The 19,844-nt window shown below is 50.1% G+C and overlaps 1 long non-coding RNA gene across 3 annotated transcripts; it reads left to right on the top strand.

The window, feature by feature from the left end:
- Positions 1 to 1,673: 1,673 nt before the first annotated feature.
- LOC133067872 (uncharacterized) lies at positions 1,674 to 9,190 on the top strand. 3 transcript variants are annotated; one of them, XR_009695426.1, is made up of 3 exons: positions 1,674 to 3,293; positions 4,188 to 4,472; positions 8,606 to 9,190. It is a non-coding gene; the product is annotated as an uncharacterized LOC133067872 (long non-coding RNA). The 3 variants fall into 3 exon arrangements; XR_009695424.1 differs by having other exon boundaries at positions 3,389 to 4,472; XR_009695425.1 differs by having other exon boundaries at positions 1,674 to 3,525.
- The last annotated feature ends 10,654 nt before the right edge of the window (positions 9,191 to 19,844 follow it).

Here is a 19,844-nt window from a genome sequence, read left to right as displayed (position 1 = left end):
CCAGACTCCTCTGTCCATGGGATTTCCCAGGCAAGAATACTGGAGTGGGTTGCCATTTCCTCCTCCAGGGGATCTTCCCCACCCAGGGATTGAACCTGTGACTCCTGCCTTGGAGCTTCCTCGGGAAGCCCTCCATACAGTTTCTTTAATCACGGAGATATCTGGTCTCTGTGGCCCTTTCCTGTTCTCAGTGAGGGTTGCAGGGGCTCTGAGCCTCCGTCTCCTCCTGGGCCACCTGGCACAGGTCTCTCTCTTTTGCGTTCCAGCCAGGATTCCTCTGAGGGACTCTGCACTTTGCAGTGGACCCTGGGAAGGACTGGGGGTGGGATAACGCCCGCCAGGCGGGCCTAGTAAGATCCTACCCTATGTCGCCTCCCCGAGCGCCATACAGGGCGGCAGACTGTCACCCGTTTCCGGGGAGAGGCTGGGGGCGGTGCCTGGGGCTGGCCCGCCTGCGGGCGGGCGGGGTACACGCGGGAGAGCTGGGCTCCATCTCATTCGGTGTGCCTCTCTACAAACACCAATCCTGATCCTGTCGCTAGAAGCTAAGCTGGACCTTCTTCGCAGCTGCATGAATGTGACGCGGTTATGGATCCCTTCCGAGACCGGGGAAAGCCTGGCGCGCGCAGGGACGGACCGGCGGGGGCGGGAGGGGAGGGGGGGAGCGAATCCTCCTCCGCGCCGGGCCTCCCAGGCCTGCCCTCGGCCGCGGCCGCCCGGGCTCTGTCTGAAACTCGTGCCTGTGCGCGTGTGTGCCGGCGGGTCTGGACGTAGGCCCGTGCTCCGGCTAGGGGAGTTTTTGTCCCTTTAGTTTCTCCAGAAGGAGAGGCATAAACATGCCTACGCAGAAAACAAACCGTAGGCAAGTCATAACACAAAACTCTCTCTGCCGAGATCGGAACACGATATGCTGCCACGAAGAGGAATTAATTATAACACTGTGTGGGTCCTTGGAAAAAGCTGGGAACCGAGGGAGTAATTCTTGGGCACACCTCCTTCTCTTCTCCTCCTCCCGGGAGAGGAGGGCAGTGAGAAAGGTGCCTCCCACCCCCCTGCACCTCCACCCCCGTTTCCTCAGCGAGAACCCATGTTCGATCTGCCTTCGGATGCTCTAAGTATCTGACTGGTTCTGTGTGTGTGTGTGTGTGTGTGCGCGCGCGATCTCAATCCCATGAAAAGGGATTTGCTTTTAAAAAAAAAAAAAAGAAGAAGAAGAAGAAGCAGCAGCAGCTTACAAATAATTGGTCTCCTACCCAATGTTTTTAAAAAATATTTATTTGTATTTGGCTGCACCGTGTCAAATATAAATGAGATGATGAGATGGTTGGATGGCATCACCGACTCTATGGACATGAGTGTGAGCAAGCTCCGGGAGTCTGTGATGGACAGGGAAGCCTGGCGGTGCTGCAGTCCCCGGGGTCGCAAAGAGTCGGACACGACTGAGCGACTGCACTAACTGCACCGAATCTTAGTTGCAGCAGGCGAGATCTAGTTCCCTGTCCAGGGATCCAACCTGGGACCCCTGCACTGGGAGCTCGAAGTTTTAGCCACTGGACCACCAGGGAAGTCCCGTAACCAGTACTTTTTAAGTTTCAAGAGGAAAGCAAGTGAGGGGCACAGCTGGCACACAGCCAGTACCCAGGACAGGTTGGTACTTCCCCGGGGCGCTTTCCTCCTTCAGCATTTTCGTGTATCTCGTCTTCACAGGCTCCCAAGGCAGGTCCCCGTGTTACTAATGGCACAAGTGTCAGTCGGTGGCAGTATGGCTCCAGAGTCCAGATCCTGGGCTATATCGTGACGTGGTCGTGGGTGTCCTTAGAGAAGACCGCGCCGTCGCCCACGTACAAGGCGGCAGGCTCCGCGGCGACAGCTGGAAGTACAGCATGGACGTGAAGCTGAGCTCAACATCCTGCACGCCGCCGTGCAGGGCGAGCAAAGTTTCATCTTCGCGGGCCTGCTGCTCACCAGCCACCGGCACCAATTCCACGAGGAGGTGATCGGCTACTACCTGATCCGCGAGCAGGAGCGCTTCAGGAGCAGCGGCGCCGCGAAGCCTACCCCGCTTGCCTCCAAGATCAAGCGGCCGCCGGGTAAGCCAGAGGCCGAGGGCTCGCGAGGCCCGCGGGGCCGGCTGTCCACCGAGCCCGTGCTCAGGCTCAAGGAGCGCGCGAGACTCGGACCGGCGGCGGGCGTTTGCGCGGCGACGGCCAGGCTCCCATCGCAGCCTCCGGGCGCCGGGGAGCCAGAGCGTCCCTTAGGTGCAGGCGGTGGGCGCGCTGCGGCCGTGCGCCACGTACCGGCAGCAGAACCGCTTGCCGCCAGGCACCCGGGCTGGGGCTGCGGGGGCGGAAGAACCCAAGTCACAGAGCTACACCGCCGCCTTTGGCCGGGCGCTGGCCGGCCTGGAGTTCGCCGATGCCAACGCGCGGGCCGCGCACTTGAACGGTGAGGGTGGCGGGGATGCGAGGCCGGCTCAGCGGCGCTGCCAGGGCGAGAATTGCTCATTCTGCTGGCGCCCGAGATCCAGCGCTGCTCCTCGCACTGGTATCGCGGGGAGCGGCGGCGGCGGCACGAGGAGCCTGCGGCCTGGATGCTGGACACGCGCCGCGGCCCCGCCTGCCCGGCTGTTCTCTCCACACGGTCAGTGTCTCCTTTGCGGTCTGGTCCACCCGGAGGCCAGCGATCCTCCATCCGTGCTGTGTATGCGTTTGGTCACAGGTTCCTAGTGGTGCCGGAACCAGCACTGATGCCAGCCACCCAGGTAGTAAGTACACAGATAGGACGCAAGTCATGCTGCGGAAAGTGGTATGCTAGCTGGCGTCTGCCTCGTGCCTGTGGGAACTCAACAGCCATTGAATGGGTAGAGAAATAAAGACATTTACAGCCCTTTGCTTTTTGATGGGTATGTTTTTTATGCTTTTGGGGAGGGGCTTTTCCCCCCTATCCTTGGCAACTGACCTCTTCCATGGAGCGGTCACCTGCGTGCCATCGGGCCCACTCAGGGTTTTGAAGCGAACTTGCCTCCCTGGGATGCTGGTGGCAGCTCTGCCCTGGCCTCCCACCTGTGCCCCCATTCCTCTCCCCCAGCCCCTTGAGGAGAGGGTGCTTGGATGCCCACTAGTGCCCTGGTGGTCCCGCTGGCCCCTTTAGGAGCACTGGGTTCCATCTCATAAGTAAAACCTCTTCCCACACTCTCAACTCAACAGCGACATTCAGACACCATCAGAACTGCCAATGACTGCAGAATGGGCACCTCCGGACAGCCTACTCTCAAGTTGAAGGCCTCTCAAACTGTAAGATACACATAAGTCCCCTGGAATCTTTAAAGCAGATTCTGACTTAGGTGTGGGGCAGCCTGAGATCTCTGCATTTCTTTCTTTAAAAAAAGAAAAGCAGTTGGCCACCTGGGCTTGTGGAATCTTAGTTTCCTGACCAGGGATGGAGCCTGAGCCGCCTGCACTGGAAGTCTGGAGTCTTAACCACTGGACCACCAGGGAAGTCCCTGAATGAGATATTTCTAATGAGGTATTTCTAATGTCCCATGTTCTAATAAACATGGGACATGATATCTCCATAGGTTAAGACAGCTGTCTACAGACATCTTCCTTTGTCACCACATCTCCTGGTCACAGATCTTTGAATCCTGTTCTTTTCAAGTTCCTGACCATCCAATAAACTGTTTGCCCCTGCCCATAATTTGGTGTTGATTGGGATTTCTTTTTTCTCTCTCTCTCTTTTTTTTTAATCTTATTTTTTTTTAAACACCAAAAACATTTTGTATTGGGGTATAGCCAATTAACAATGTTGAGTTAGTTTTAGGTGAACAGTGAAGGGACTCAACCATACATATATATGTTGGATTAGGATTTCTCTACAGTGGCGCTAATCACATTTGGGGTTAGACCATCCTTTTTTTTAAGGGGAAAGTCCTGTGTGCATTATAAGAAGTACAGTGACGTCCCTCGCTGACCTCTACCCCATAGAGGCCAGTAGCTCCCTCCACCTAAATATGACCAACAAATGTGTTGCCAGACATTGCCAAAGGTCCCCAAAGTGGTAGGGAAAGGGGAAGAATCACTCGTGTAGGTGATTTCTTCTGGCCGTTTTTCAATCCAGAAAAGCAATAATCAGTCATTCTGCTCAAGTGCCATTCATGGGGATGGTTTCCCTTCCCTGCTGTCTTCCAGAGACACTTGACATTGGAGCTGTCATGCCCTCATAACCTGCTCTCAGCAGAGCCAGTGCATCACGGAGAACAATCTGAAGTCAGGCTGCCTTGACCATCTGGTCCCTGGGAACGTCCCAAGAGGTGTCAATGGAGGGAAAGGAGTTCACAAGCAAGAGGACATGTTGCAGGGTCTGAGCCACCTGTTCACTCAACTGACATGCGCCTTCTGGGCTTTCTCAGGCTCCCACGCATCACCTCCGTGAGATGACAGAATGCAGCCATGTAGACCCGACTTCGTGGAATGGTAGGCCAGCTCACACTCAGTCCATCATGCACTGATCTCAGGACTGCATTTTGCTGACATCCCAGCCAGGTGTATAGTCCCCACCAAGACCCAGTAGTAGTCAGGAACTGTTTCTTGGAAAGAGAAATTGTCATGTGCAGAGAGGAGGGCTTGGCTTTGTCCAGAACCCTGGCTCTCTGCTTTGTGGTCTGCCCCCTGGGCTCTCTGTAGCTTTGCTATTGGCCTCAAACACTGAGTGCCATTGGGTCTGTTAGGAGGTGAGGTCAGGGGCCCCCACCCATACCTGGTGACCTTACAGGTTCCTTGGTAAAGGCTTTGGGAGGGCACAGCCAAATGGCCCACATGCATGTGTATGTGCTAAATTGCTTCAGTTGTGTCTGATTCTTTGCAACCCCAAGGACTGTAGCTTGCCAAGCTCCTCTGTCCATGGGATTCTCCAAGCAAGAATACTGGAGTGGGTTGCCTTGCCCTCCTTCAGGGGAACTTCCCGACCCAAGGATCGAACCTGCTGCATTGGCAGGCAGATTCTTTACCACTAGCACCAACTGGGGAGTCCAAATGGCTCACAGGTTGCCTTCAAAATCCAAAAAATGGGGACTTCCCTGGTGGTCCAGTGGTTGAGACTTCACCTTCCAATACAGGAGGTGCAGGTTAGATCCCTGGTCAGGGAGTTAAGATCCCACATGCCTCGGGGCCAGAAAAACCAAAACAAAAAACAGAAGCAATATTGAAACAAATTCAACTTCAGTTGGGCACATTTTGACAAATGTCTACTCCCTGGACACTACCCGGATAAGCTCTTATCCAGGCCTTTCTAGATTTGCTCTGTCCTTCAGTTCAGTTCAGTTCAGTTCAGTCACTCAGTCGTGTCCAACTATTTGCGACCCCATGAATTGCAGCACACCAGGCCTCCCTGTCCATCACAAACTCCCAGAGTTTACTCAAACTCATGCCCATCATGTTGGTGAAGCCATCCAGCCATCTCATCCTCTGTCGTCCCCTTCTCCTCCTGCCCCCAACCCCTCCCCGCATCAGGGTCTTTTCCAACGAGTCAACTCTTCACATCAGGTGGCCAAAGTATTGGAGTTTCAGCTTCAGCATCAGTCCTTCCAATGAACACCCAGGACTGATCTCCGTCAGGATGGACTGGTTGGATCTCCTTGCAGTCCAAGGGACTCTTAAGAGTCTTCTCCAACACCATAGTTCAAAAGCATCAATTTTTCGGCACTCAGCTTTCTTCACAGTCCAACTCTCACATCCATACATGACCACTGGAAAAACCATAGCCTTGACTAGATGGACCTTTATTGGCAAAGTAATGTCTCTGCTTTTTAATATGCTATCTAGGTTGCTCATAACCTTCCTTCCAAGGAGTAAGTGTCTTTTAATTTCATGGCTGCAGTCACCATCTGCAGTGATTTTGGAGCCCCCAAAAATAAAGTCTGACACTGTTTCCACTGTCTCCCCATCTATTTCCCATGAGGTGATGGGACCAGATGCTATGATCTTAGTTTTCTGAATGTTAAGCTTTAAGCCAACTTTTTCACTCTCCTCTTTCACTTTCATCAGGAGGCTTTTTAGTTCCTCTTCACTCTCTGCCATAAGGGTGGTGTCATCTGCCTATCTGAGGTTATTGATATTTCTCCCGGAAATCTTGATTCCAGCTTGTGCTTCTTCCAGCCCAGCATTTCTCATGATGTACTCTGCATCTAAGTTAAATAAGCAGGGTGACAATATATAGCCTTGACGTACTCCTTTTCCTATTTAGAACCAATCTGTTGTTCCATGTCTGGTTCTAACTGTTGCTTCCTGACCTGCATACAGGTTTCTCAAGAGGCAGATCAAGTGGTCTGGTATTCCCATCTCCTTCAGAATTTTCCACAGTCTATTGTGATCTACACAGTCGAAGGCTTTGGTGTAGTCAATAAAGAAGAAATAGATGTTTTTCTGGAACTCTCTTGCTTTGTCGATGATCCAGCGAATATTGGCAATTTGATCTCTTGTTCCTCTGCCTTTTCTAAAACCAGCTTGAGCATCTGGAAGTTCACGGTTCACGTATTGCTGAAGCCTGGCTTGGAGAATTTTGAGCATTACTCTACTAGTGTGTGAGATGAGTGCAATTGTGCGGTAGTTTGAGCATTCTTTGGCATTGCCTTTCTTTGGGATTGGAATGAAAACGGATCTTTTCCAGTCCTGTGGCCACTGCTGAGTTTTCCAAATTTGCTGGCATATTGAGTGGAGCACTTTCACATCATCTTTCAGGATTTGAAATAGCTCAACTGGAATTCCATCACCTCCACTGGCTTTGTTCGTGGTGATGCTTTCACTTGACTTCACATTCCAGGATGTCTGGCTCTAGGTGAGGGATCACACCGTTGTGATTATCTGGGTCATGAAGATCTTTTTTGTACAGTTCTGTGTATTCTTGCCACCTCTTCTTAATATCTTCTGCTTCTGTTAGGTCCATACCATTTCTGTCCTTTATTGAGCTCATTTTTGCATGAAATGTTCCCTTGGTATCTCTAATTTTCTTGAAGAGATCTCTAGTCTTTCCCATTCTATTGTTTTCCTCTATTTCTTTGCATTGATTGCTGCGGAAGGCTTCTTATCTCTCCTGGCTATTCTTTGGAACTCTGCATTCAAATGGGAATATCTTTCCTTTTTTCTTTTGCTTTTCGTTTCTCTTCATTTCACAGCTATTTGTAAGGCCTCCTCAGACAACCATTTTGCCTTTTAGCATTTCTTTTCCATAGGGATGGTCTTGATCCCTGTCTCCTATACAATGCCACGAACCTCTGTCCATAGTTCATCAGGCTCTCTGTCTATCAGATCTAGTCCTTTAAATCTATTTCTCACTTCTACTGTATAATCATAAGGGATTTGATTTAGGTCATACCTGAATGGTCTAGTGGTTTTCCCTACTTTCTTCAACTTAAGTCTGAATTTGGCAATAAGGAGTTCATGATCTGAGCCACAGTCAGCTCCCGGTCTTGTTTTTGCTGACTGTATAGAGCTTCTCCATCTTTGGCTGCAAAGAATATAACCAATCTGATTTCGGTGTTGACCATCTGGTGATGTCCATGTGTAGAGTCTTCTCTTGTGTTGTTGGAAGACGGTATTTCCTATGACCAGTGTGTTCTCTTGGCAAAACTTTATTAGCCTTTGCCCTGCTTCATTCCGTACTCCAAGGCCAAATTTGCCTGTTACTCCAGGTGTTTCTTGACTTCCTACTTTTTCATTCCAGTCCCCTATAATGAAAAGGACATCTTTTTTGGGTGTTAGTTCTAAAAGGTCTTGTAGGTCTTCATAGAACCATTCAACTTCAGCTTCTTCAGCATTACTGGTTGGGGCATAGGCTTGGATTACCGTGATATTGAATGGTTTGCCTTGGTAACGAACAGAGATCATTCTGTCGTTTTTGAGATTGCATCCAAGTACTGTATTTCAGATTCTTTTGTTGACTATGATGGCTACTCCATTTCTTCTAAGGGATTCCTGCCCACAGTAGTAGATATAATGGTCATCTGAGTTAAATTCACCCATTCCAGTCCATTTTAGTTTGCTGATTCCTAGAATGTCGACGTTCACTCTTGCCATCTCCTGTTTGACCACTTCCAATTTGCCTTGATTCATGGACCTAACATTCCAGGTTCCTATGCAATATTGCTCTTTACAGCATCGGACCTTGCTTCTATCACCAGTCCCATCCACAACTGGGTATTGTTTTTGCTTTGGCTCCATCTCTTCATTCTTTCTGGAGTTATTTCTCCACTGATCTCCAGTAGTATATTGGGCACCTACCAACCTGGGGAGTTCCTCTTTCAGTATCCTATCATTTTGCCTTTTTATACTGTTCATGGGGTTCTCAAGGCAAGAATACTGAAGTGGTTTGCCATTCCCTTCTCCAGTGGACCACATTCTGTCAGACCTCTCCACCATGACCCAACCGTCTTGGGTGGCCCCACACGGCATGGCTTAGTTTCATTGAGTTAGACAAGACTGTGGTCCTGTGGTCAGATTGGCTAGTTTTCTGTGATTATGGTTTTATTGTGTCTGCCCTCTGATGCCCTCTCGCAACACCTACCGTCTTACTTGGGTTTCTCTTACCTTGGACGTGGGGTATCTCTTCACAGCTGCTCCAGCAAAGCGCAGCCGCTGCTCCTTACCTTGGACAAGGGGAATCTTCTCACGGCCGCCCCTCCTGACCTTGAACGTGGAGTAGCTCCTCTCGGCACTCCTAGGCGCGCAACAGCCGCTCCTTGGCGGTGGGGTAGCTCCTCTTAGAAGGGGCCCCTGACCTCCGGGATGGGGTAGTTTCTCTCGGCCACCGCCCCTGACCTCGGGCGTGTAGTAGCTCTTCTCGGCCGCCGCCCCTGACCTCAGGCATGGGGAAGCTCCTCTTGGCTGCCGCTCCTGCACTGTCGCAGCCTGGTGCTCTCAGTCACTACCCCTGACCTTGGGCGAGGGGTAGCTCCTCACGGCCACGCTTCTGCGCGGTCCATCGCAGCTGGCACGCTTCTGCTTAAGGGAATCCAAATATGTCCTGTTTGGGGCCAGTTCTCATTTGTTGCACAGGTTTTGGGGATTCACCCAGATTGGTGTGGGCCTTGGTCATTTGTAGCTGTTTTATTGCTGGACAATGTGACTGTACCACAATTTGTATATCCAGATTTCTGTTAGTGAACAGGTTGCTCCCAGTTTGGGATATTATTAATAAAGCCACCATGAGCCTTTGTGAATGTTTTGTGGACACTAGGTTTCATTTCTTCTGGATGAATACAAAAGAAGCAAAATTCCTGGCCCACAGAATAAGTATATTTTTCGCTTTATTAGAAATTTCCAGGGACTTACCTGGTAATCCAGTGATTAAGACTCCATGCCTCCAACACAGGGAGTGTGGGTTCAATCCCTGGTTGGAAAACTAAGATTCCACATGTTGCAAGGCCAAAAAAACAAAAAATTCCAAACCGTGTTTCTAAATGCGTTTATTGGATTTCCAGTCCCACCAGCAATGGTTTTGGTTACTTGAGACATGAGCATACCCTGTCCATCTTTACTGGCTCCCTGTGCAATAGCCCCCTCGACCTTCCAACCACCCCCAGTCCCTGGAGCAGCCCGGGTGGACGTGAATTCCTGGTATATACAGACTTTTACACACCTGAGTGGGCATGTGTGTAGAAGCACAGGGTTGGACAGGCCCCGTGGTGTGTTTGCACAGAGCTGTGCCATCTGTTTTTCCTGCCTCTGCCCTCTCCTCATGGCTCCCTTTCCCCTGGAAGCTGAGCTCCGTCTGTTCTCTGCCCTGGCCACACTCACACAAGTGCATCTCCTTGCTTGCATGTTTGGCTCTGGGACATCGGGACTTCTATCTGATTTCGCCTGATGCCCAGGGGGCACAACCCATGGGTGTGATGGCACCTTTCCCCTCCATGTGGAAGAGGAGCTCTCCCCTGTGTGCCAGGTGAGCCCAGCAGGCAGCTGCCAAGGGAATGGGGCTAAGGACCCGCTCTGCATTTTCCAGTACTGGGTTGGGCTCCAAGCAGGAATCTCTGGATAAGGAGTGGAGAGTTGCATCAAATGGAGAAGGGGTTAAGGTTGTTCCGGCAGGTGGAGTGAGCATTCCTTACAGAAACACTGACCTGACCTGACCAGGAGACTGCTCTGTGCTGGGCATGCCCATGCTGGGGACCTGCCTGGGAAGAAGACAGACCAGTTTTCTGCCCCTGCGGTTAGGAAAGGGGCACTGACCGATTACTGTAGAAGCTCCTGGCAAGAGGATGGACAATGACAATTGCCTCATGGCAGTGGCCACTTCCACCCTGGGTCCCAGGACCAGGGGAGGCTTCAGGAACCCCCTGCAGGAGGCTTAGGGATGTCCTGGCATGGCCTGGACACTCTTACACCACCACAGAGGATCATCATGGCAGTTTGTGGACCAAGAAACCATGGCCCAGTGAGAGTAACAACATCCACCTTGGGCTCTACACAGCACCATCCGCTGGCCCTGAGTTCCACATTTGTCCCAGACGTGCCCGCAGGGAGAGGGGAAGCTGGGGGTCTCAGGAAGGCCATGTGTCCAGCAGCTGGTGGTGCTGGCCTGCACTGGAGGTGGGGGGCCAAGAGGAGCATCCTCTCTGGGCTGATGGATCTCCACCTGTCGATGACACACCTGCTTGGGGGCCCCAAAGGCAAGTCCTCGCCCCAGCCCAGGCTGCCCCCAGGAAGACAGCATGGCCCACCCTGTGCTGCACTCGGCTGTCTCTGCCCCCTGCCTGTCCGAGCGGAACACACATGACAATGCATAGCGCTGTCTGCACTACCTACCAAGGGCTGGCACATGGTCCCATTCTGGCAGGAGAGGTGCCTTAGAACAAGCCCCAGGGAAGTGGTTAAGGCACCCTGGCAAAGTGATGGGGATTGTCCTGCCTTCCTAGGTCCCCCTCCACCCTGGCAGAGCCCTGATATCCAGTAGGTCCAAATGTGTGGTCTGAACACTTGGACTTGCAGATCTCACTAAAAGTAGCACAGCTGGTGGAATGACCGCTCAATGTGGAAACAGGGTCAGGAGTGTGTGGGACTCAGGAATGTATGGGATTTGTGTGTGTCCTTTGCCTCTAGAAGCCTGGCCACCTGAGGAGGGGGGTTGGGAGGAGAGGACGGAGAGCCCAAAGGACAAGCAAGTGACTCAGAGAAGGTGATGGGTCCTATGTGTGCTGTGCTAAATTGCTTCAGTTGTGTCAGACTCTTCACGACCCCATGGACTGTAGCCCACGAGGCTCCTCTGTCCATGGGATTCTCCAGGCAAGAATACTGGAGTGGGTTGCCATTTCCTCTCCTCCAGGGGATCCTTCCAACCCAGGGATTGAACCCTTATCCCTCACATCTCCTGAATTGGCAGGCAGATTCTTTATCACCAGTGCCACCTGGAAAGAGTCCTGGGAAGTGTAAATGACACTGTCCCAACTGGGGCCTAAGGTGTCCTTTGGATTGGTGACTAATTCTAAATCTGTTGATTAATCATTTTAAACATCTACAGTAATAAACGTATTCATTCTGCCCTTCACAGGTGACCCAGCTGGAGATTACATGTGAGTTTTGTATTTGCTTCTAGGAAAGAGGGAAGGCAAGCTGCCAGCCTCCTTGGGGACAGACTAGGTGGCCACTCAGGCACCACAGCATGCCCAGCTCTGCCCCCTCGTGGTCAGGACCTGAGGCTCCCGGGAGGCTGTGAAGGAGGGTCCCTCAGGCAAAGTCCCCTTTCCTGAGACATCAGGCCGGCCAGAAGATCCACAGAAGGGTTTTCATCCTTTTGTTTTGTTTCCTATACACAGAGGGGGACAAAAACCTCTGCAAGTTGACTTTAGGAAACCAACCATGCACTTCTTTCAAATCTTTTGGCTGGTTAATTCTGTAGGTCTAAATTTTGCTGCTGTTTGTGCTCTGTGATCTGAAATGTGTAACGGATTGTGGTGCACCCAACAGTAATTAAATCAGAAGTTTGGACTCAACACACAAATTTTTTGAAGATTTTTTTTTTGATGTGGATTGTTTTTAAAGTCTTTATCAAATTTGTTACAATTGTTGTTCAATCTGTAAGTCATGCCCGACTCTGCGACCCCAGGGACTGTAGCATGCCAGGGTTCCCTGTCCTCCACTATCTCCTGGAGTTTGTTCAAATTCAGGTCCATTGAATCAGTGATGCTATCTAGCTATCTCATCCTCTGCCATCCCCTTCTCCTCCTGCCTTCAAGTCTTTCCCAGCATCAGGGTCTTTTCCAATGAGTTGTCTCTTTTTGCTTCTGTTTTATGTTTTGGTTTTTTAGTTGCAAAACATATGAGATCTTAGCTCCCTGACCAGGGATCAAACCCCTACTCTCTGCAATAGAAGGTGTAGTCTTAACCACTGGACCACCAGGGTTTTTATGACAAAACAAGACCAATCTCTTTGCCACCAACAAGAGGTTTGGGGATATGCCCGATTCATTCATTTCCCTGCCGAGAAACAAAATGATTAATGACACTAAGCAATCCACTTCAAAAACAACTTTTTATTTAAAAATGATCAACACCATCAGTTAGATTTTTTGATACCATGTGTTAAAAAGTTCTTCTCTGGGTGCCTGAAAAAGAGATGCAATAGATATAATCACAAATCACTGCCTCTAAAGGAAAAATATTTTAAAAGTAGATTTAACCTTTGAATATTTTTTGAAGGCTCCTCTCCACCACTTCCACCCTCCAAAAAAACCTCTAGGGCCCCTTCCCACTTGGTCAATGCTTGTGCTTATTTCCTGCTGCAGGTATTGTGATTCTGGCAGCTATATGGCAGGTGCTTTGTGACCATGGATGAAACCCATTGGGTTTCATCTCCTGTGGATGCCCTGGGCTCCCAGATGCCCAAGGGTGGATGGTGAAAATCATGCCTCAGGAGAGGGCAGCGGGTCCCTGGGCAGAAACTGGCTGTGAAGAACGCTTGCTGGGTATCCCTGTCCCCTGAAAGTGGTTGGGTAATAGTTGCGATGCTCCTTTGTCTTTGCTTTCTGTTACAGATGGTGATGAACAGAATATTTGGGTCCCCATCAAAATTCATATGTGGAAATTCTATGCCCCAATATGGTGGCATTTGGAGGTGGGACCTCTGGGGTGATTAGGTCATGGGGGTGGGGAGCTTGTGGTGGGATTAATGTCCTTATAAGAGGCCAGAGCTGCTTCTCTCTCTCTCTCCTTCCACCTCCCTCCACCTTCCCCCTCCCCCATGTGAGAACACAGCAAAGAGAAGGCCCTCTGCAAACCCTGTAGATGGCCTGGGCCCTCGAGTCCTGCTTCCCCGTACTGTTCCCGGCTCCACCTGGCCTGGAGGTGAGAAAGTGCTTGGTGAACCTCTGCTGGAGGAGAGGTCCAGAGAGGGTGGAGGAGCTGGAGGCAAGGCCAGGGGACAGCGGGGACAGAGGGATGGCTAGGGTGCACACCTTTCAGGAGCACTGGAGGCCAGTCCCCGGAGGCTCAGGGTGGGAGGGGATGGGGAGGGCCAGCTGGGCAGAATGAAGAACAGCAGGGCTGGGAGGACTGACGAAGTGGGAGGGCCCACCAGGAGTGGCCCCTGGCAGGGTAGAGGGCCTGCGGGAAGAGACCTGCATGCATCCCCCAGTCAGCTGCTTCTTGGAGGAGAAATGAGCCGCAAACAGAAGGTCTGGGTAGGGTGGCCAGATTAGAAAGAAAAAATTAAATGTAGGATACCCAGTTGAATCTGAATTTCTGATCAATGATGAAGAAAATATTTAGAACATACTTATACTAACAACAACTTTCCGTTGACTTTCCACTCAAATTTAGCTGGTGTAGGAGTCTGTTGGGGCTGCTAGAACAGAATTTGAGAGCCTGAGCAGCTTATAAACAGCAGAGATTTGTTTCTCATTGTTTTGGAGACTGGGAAGTCCCACGATCAACATGCTAGCAGGTTCATGTGTGGTGAGAGCCCACTTCCTAGTATTTTATTTATTTATTTATTCTTGGCCATGCCACTTGACACGTGTCATGTTGGATCAAACCCACAGTCTCTGCACTGGGAGCCAGACTCTTAGCCACTGGACCACCAAGGAAGTTCCTCTGGGCTGTCCTTAAAAGACACCAATCCCATTCATGAAGACCCCACCCTCATGACCTCCCAAAGGCCCCCTCTTCATCCCATAACCTAGGAGATTAGGGCTTAAGATAGGAATTGTGGGTGCAGAGTTGTCACATAGAAACTGAGTCCAGAGCATGCGGGCATCAGGATTCTCTTTGGCAAGCACAGCTTAGTGACCTGAGGGACACGTGTCCCTTCAACTACCCAGGCACAGAGGTGGGAGAAGGACCATTTCCACTTATGTTGACATTAAACCATCATGAAAACTCCATTCCTAGAATTCATCTCTCTTCCTGTCTGAATCCTCTGAATCTTGGGACTTCTCTTGAGATGGAAATCAACCTGGTAGAAAGGAAAGAATTGAAGAGAACCTGCCACTGCTGACCACCTGTCACTGGACTGCTCGGCCGGCCACAGGCCTGTGGGAGGGGTGAGTTTGGTGGGGCTGGGGGCATGGGGGACCCAGGACATGCTGGCTGAGGGCCCTGTGGCTCCCTGCTCCGAGGGACCATCTACCTCCTGGCCTCTGCAGCCCTGGACCATGGAGGCTGCTCCCTCCTGACTGTGGAATTACCTGCTGAAGTGTGAGAAATAGCAGAGCAGAGCAGCCGGGGCTCAAAATGGGCTCAGAGGCCACAGGCAAGGGGAGGGGCAGCAGCAGAGAAGGGACCAACCCTCCCTGCAACCCTCTCCCTGCCCCCAGGGTGGATGTAGGGGTGAGGCTGGCATGTCTGATGGTCTTGCCTGCAAGCCTCCGAGAGACAAGACTCCCAGTGTCAGGCCTGGCAGGGCAGCCACAAGCCTGGCTGTGATGTGGCCTTCACGGAAGGAAGAGGAAGTGAGTGTACAGGAGGCCTTGGCTGAGGGGAATGAGTGCTTCTGTGTGTGTGTGCATGAGTGCGCATGTGTGTGTGCGTGCATGTGTGTGTGCATGTGCATATGCATGTCCATGCCTGGTAGCATGTCTGCCCAGGGAGGTGTCTCTGGTTTCTCTGGGGATCTCCTGTGTACACATTATGCCCATCTCAGGGGCACATTTCTCTTTTTTTTCTTTTTTAATTTATGAAAGTATGATAACATTTACAGGAAACTTGGAGAATACAGAACAAAGTCACATATAGTTCATTACATATTACAATTATTTTTTTAGTAAATAAATTAAGATTTTTAACTGGAGTTTCAATATCAGAGTCACAAAAAATTAATAGAAAGAATAGACAGAGAAGTAGAAGTATATAGTTAAATCTGAAAAGCACCATGAACCAAGTCAATATAATAAAGATCTATACAATTTTCACACAACAGCAGGATACAAATTCTATTCAAGTTCCCATAGACTATAAATCAGGAGACACTGGAACATATCCAGGGGTAAAACAAGGTGCAAAAATTTCCTGGTCTAAAGGTGATGAAATCATACAGTCTGTTCTCTTATCACAGTGGAATTATATTAGAAATTAATACCAAAAGATATTTGAAAATAACCCACGTATTTTCAAGTGCAATGTGACTGTTACCAAGAGAGACCTCCGACTTAGCTATTGAAAGGAGGGCACAGTCCTTCCTCCACAGCTACTCCCCAATTCTGCTGGAGGGAGGATAGACGGGCGACAAGCCTGCTCCGTTCCAGGCTGAGATCTGGTTGTCTCCTCTCTCTTGCTGGAAGGTGTCCTGCGGGGGTTTCTCTCTGGTCCCAGGTGCTCGGAGCCTCCATCTGCTGCAATCCATGGTGGGCAGGGGCCGCTGGGTGGGAAGGTTTGAGGTGAGTCACTCTTAGCTCCCCGGCCCAGACGTCTCCTTGCGCCAAGTTGACTGCCGTGGGGGGAGGCGGGTCCGGAGTCCCGGTTTGTCTGGAAGCCCCGGTAAATAAACAGGAAATTCCCAAGCAGCTCATGAAAATGACTCTGCGTCCAGTGGGGGTGCAGATGGAGAGTCTCTTGGAAAAACAGGACTCAACGTTCACACTTTCTTCCCCAGCTCATTTTTTCCCAAAGAGATGTTTTGATAAAGTTGTGAATAGATTTTACACATGCATAATAGAAGGACCTGGAAAGCAATCTGAAAAGGGGTGGAAACCAGATTTAGATAAAGGGAACAGTGAGGCAGGGAATTGGGGTCTGGTCACCCACACTCCAAGGCAGCATCCTCCTGCCTGCGGAGTGTGTGTGTTGTTTGGGTGTCCTGGCTAGTGTGAGTCTGGATGAAGATGCCGGATGAGAACTTCTGCGCCCATGCGAGTTGACTGTGTGCATATCAAATACAACATCAAAAGCAGAATTCTGGGAACTCCCTGGGGGTTCATTGGTTAAGACTGCCTTCTGGGTGTCCCTGGTGGCTCAGTAGTAAAGAATTCGCCTGCCATTCAGGGAATATGGGTTTAATCCCTGGTACAGGAAGATCCCATACGCAGCAGAGCAACTAGACCTGTGTGCCACAACTAAGCCTGTGCTCCAGAGCCTGAGCTCTGCAACAAGAGAAGCCCATGCACCACAACTAGAGAGTAGCCCCTCCTTTCTGCAACTAGAGAAAAGCCTGAATAGCAATGAAGACCGAGCGCAGCCAAAAATAAAAAATAAGTAAGATTTAAAAAGACTTCACCTTTCAATGCATGGATGGGGTGCAGATTTGATCCATGGTCAGGGAACTAAAGTCCCACATGCAGAAAATATTGCAACAAGTTCAAGAAAAACTTCTAAAATGGTCTACATTAAAAAAAAAAAAAATCATTAAGAAAATGAAGCAGAATCCTGCTTTCTGGCAGCAGACATAGCCCACTGTGTGAGTGGACAGCCCTAGCCTGAAATTGTGCTTCTTGATGAGCAGTAGGTGTTTCTTTGGTCACAAGCCCTCCTTCGTCACTTGCCTTCACTGTTTTGAGTCCCTTTGCAGGATCACATCCTCAGGAAAGAAGCACTGCATCAGGTGTGCACAAACAGCTGTTGAGTGGTGCTGCTGGTGCCACAGGACGTGGAGGTGGTCAGAGCCAAGAGTGGCTGGACACCAGCCACACAGCCGCTGACCTCAGCCACATGCTCCAGCGGGGACAAGAGGAGAAGGGCCAGTGTGCCCTGAGAAGTGACAAGTGTCCCCATACCTCTGGAGGCTGAGGGGTGGGGGCTAGAGAGGCACTCGGCATCTGGATGAGGTCATGTTGGTGCCCACTGGGCTCTGCTCAGCTGGGACTAGGCTGAAAGGACTGGAAAGGAACTGGGTCTCATCTCCATGCTGACCCACCGGCCCCAGAAGGATGCAGCTGCTTAGGGTGGGAAAAGCAGCGTTTCCCTGCACTTAGAAGCCAATCAGAGTCAATGTGGGGCCTGGTTCAAGTGTGATTCTTCAGCCTCTGTCTTTTTTCCCCTTGAGCTCTGCTTCATCCCTCCCAAAGTGAGCCCAAAACCAACCCTGTCTCATGTTCCATACCTATGCCTGGGCCAAGACACCCAGGACAGGGGTGGCCATGAGTGGGGGTCCTAGGCCATCAGGGTATGGGACCCACCTGCAGACCTAGAAGGTTGCGGAGGCCTCCAGCCAGGACCAGAGTGCCTTCTGCTGCCTCGGGGCCTATGGGTGGACTCTTCCCAACTACCGACCAGGGATCTTGGCCTCCTTAATCAATAGAAATTGATTAGAGGCCAGACAAGAAATTTAGGTAAGGCTTTACTGGGGTCTCTGCTACAGCGGCGGGGGGGTGGGGGGGCAGTGAGAATAGACAACAGGTTCCCTTACTTGCTCCCTGAGGTGTGGATGGTGGTGAACTGGTTTCTTATATGGGGTGAAGGTCAGGGTGGGTCCAGGGGTGGGGCTGGAGTGGTGCTGTGTGTGCAGGGGGCGTGTGCAGTACCCTGCTTTGCTCCAGGCTCTTCAGAAGTGGCAGTTGGGCTTTTTTGTTTTTTCTATCTTATCTGTTGTCCATAATTTGCCCCAACTGCTCAGGCACACAGTATATGTGTATGTATGCATATGTCTTCACGACCCAGATAATCACAATGGTGTGATCACTCACCTAGAGCCAGACATCCTGGAATGTGAAGTCAAGTGGGCCTTAGAAAGTATCACTATGAACAAAGCTAGTGGAGGTGATGGAATTCCAGTTGAGCTATTTCAAATCCTGAAAGATGATGCTGTGAAAGTGCTGCACTCAATATGCCAGCAAATTTGGAAAACTCAGCAGTGGCCACAGGACTGGAAAAGATCTGTTTTCATTCCAATCCCAAAGAAAGGCGATCCCAAAGAATGCTCAAACTATCGCACAATTGCACTCATCTCACACGCTAGTAAAGTAATGCTCAAAATTCTCCAAGCCAGGCTTCAGCAATATGTGAACCATGAACTTCCAGATGTTCAAGCTGGTTTTAGAAAAGGCAGAGGAACAAGAGATCAAATTTCCAATATCTGCTGGATCATCAAAAAAGCAAAAGAATTCCAGAAAAATATCTATTTTTGCTTTATTGACTACACCAAAGCCTTCAACTGTGTGGATCACAATAAACTGTGGAAAATTCTGAAGGAAATGGGAATACCAGACCACTTGACCTGCCTCTTGGGAAACCTGTATGCAGGTCAGGAAGCAACAGTTAGAACTGGACATGGAACAACAGACTGGTTCTAAATAGGAAAAGGAGTACATCAAGGCTGTATATTGTCACCCTGCTTATTTAAACATATGCAGAGTACATCATGAGAAACGCTGGGCTGGAAGAAGCACAAGCTGGAATCAAGATTGCCGGGAGAAATATCAATAACCTCAGACAGGCAGATGATACCACCCTTATGGCAGAGAGTGAAGAGGAACTAAAAAGCCTCTTGATGAAAGTGAAAGAAAACTAAGAAAACTAAGATCATTCAGAAAACTAAGATCATGGCATCTGGTCCCATCACCTCATAGATGGGAAATAGATGGGGAGACAGTGGAAACAGTGTCAGACTTTATTTTTGGGGGCTCCAAAATCACTGCAGATGGTGACTGCAGCCATGAAATTAAAAGACACTTATTCCTTGGAAGGAAAGTTATGAGCAACCTAGATAGCATATTAAAAAGCAGAGACATTACTTTGCCAACAAAGGTCTGTCTGGTCAAGGCTATGGTTTTTCCAGTGGTCATGTATGGATGTGAGAGTTGGACTGTGAAGAAAGCTGAGTGCCGAAAAATTGACGCTTTTGAACTATGGTGTTGGAGAAGACTTTGAGAGTCCCTTGGACTGCAAGGAGATCCAACCAGTCCATCCTGACGGAGATCAGTCCTGGGTGTTCATTGGAAGGACTGATGCTGAAGCTGAAACTCCAGTACTTTGGCCACCTCATGCGAAGAGTTGACTTATTGGAAAAGACCCTGATGCTGGGAGGGATTGGGGGCAGGAGGAGAAGGGGAGGACAGAGGATGAGGTGGCTGGATGGCATCGCCGACTCTATGGGCATGAGTTTGAATAAACTCCAGGAGCTGGTGATGGGACAGGGAGGCCTGGCGTGCTGCGATTCATGGGGTCGCAAAGAGTCAGACACGACTGAGCGACTGAACTGAACTGATGCATATGTGTGTGTGTATATATATATATATATATATATATGTATGGGGGCTTGATATATATATATATATATATATATATATATATATATATATAGGCTTCCCTGATGGCTCAATGGGTAAAAAATCCACCTGCAAGGCAACAGACACAGCAGACATGGTTTGATCCCTGGGTTGTGAAGATCCCCTGGAGGAAGGACATGGCAACTGATTCCATTATTCTTGC

Source organism: Dama dama, chromosome 13 (genome assembly GCF_033118175.1).
Source record: "Dama dama isolate Ldn47 chromosome 13, ASM3311817v1, whole genome shotgun sequence".
NCBI lineage: Eukaryota > Metazoa > Chordata > Mammalia > Artiodactyla > Cervidae > Dama > Dama dama.
This window is presented reverse-complemented; position numbering and strand designations above follow the sequence as displayed.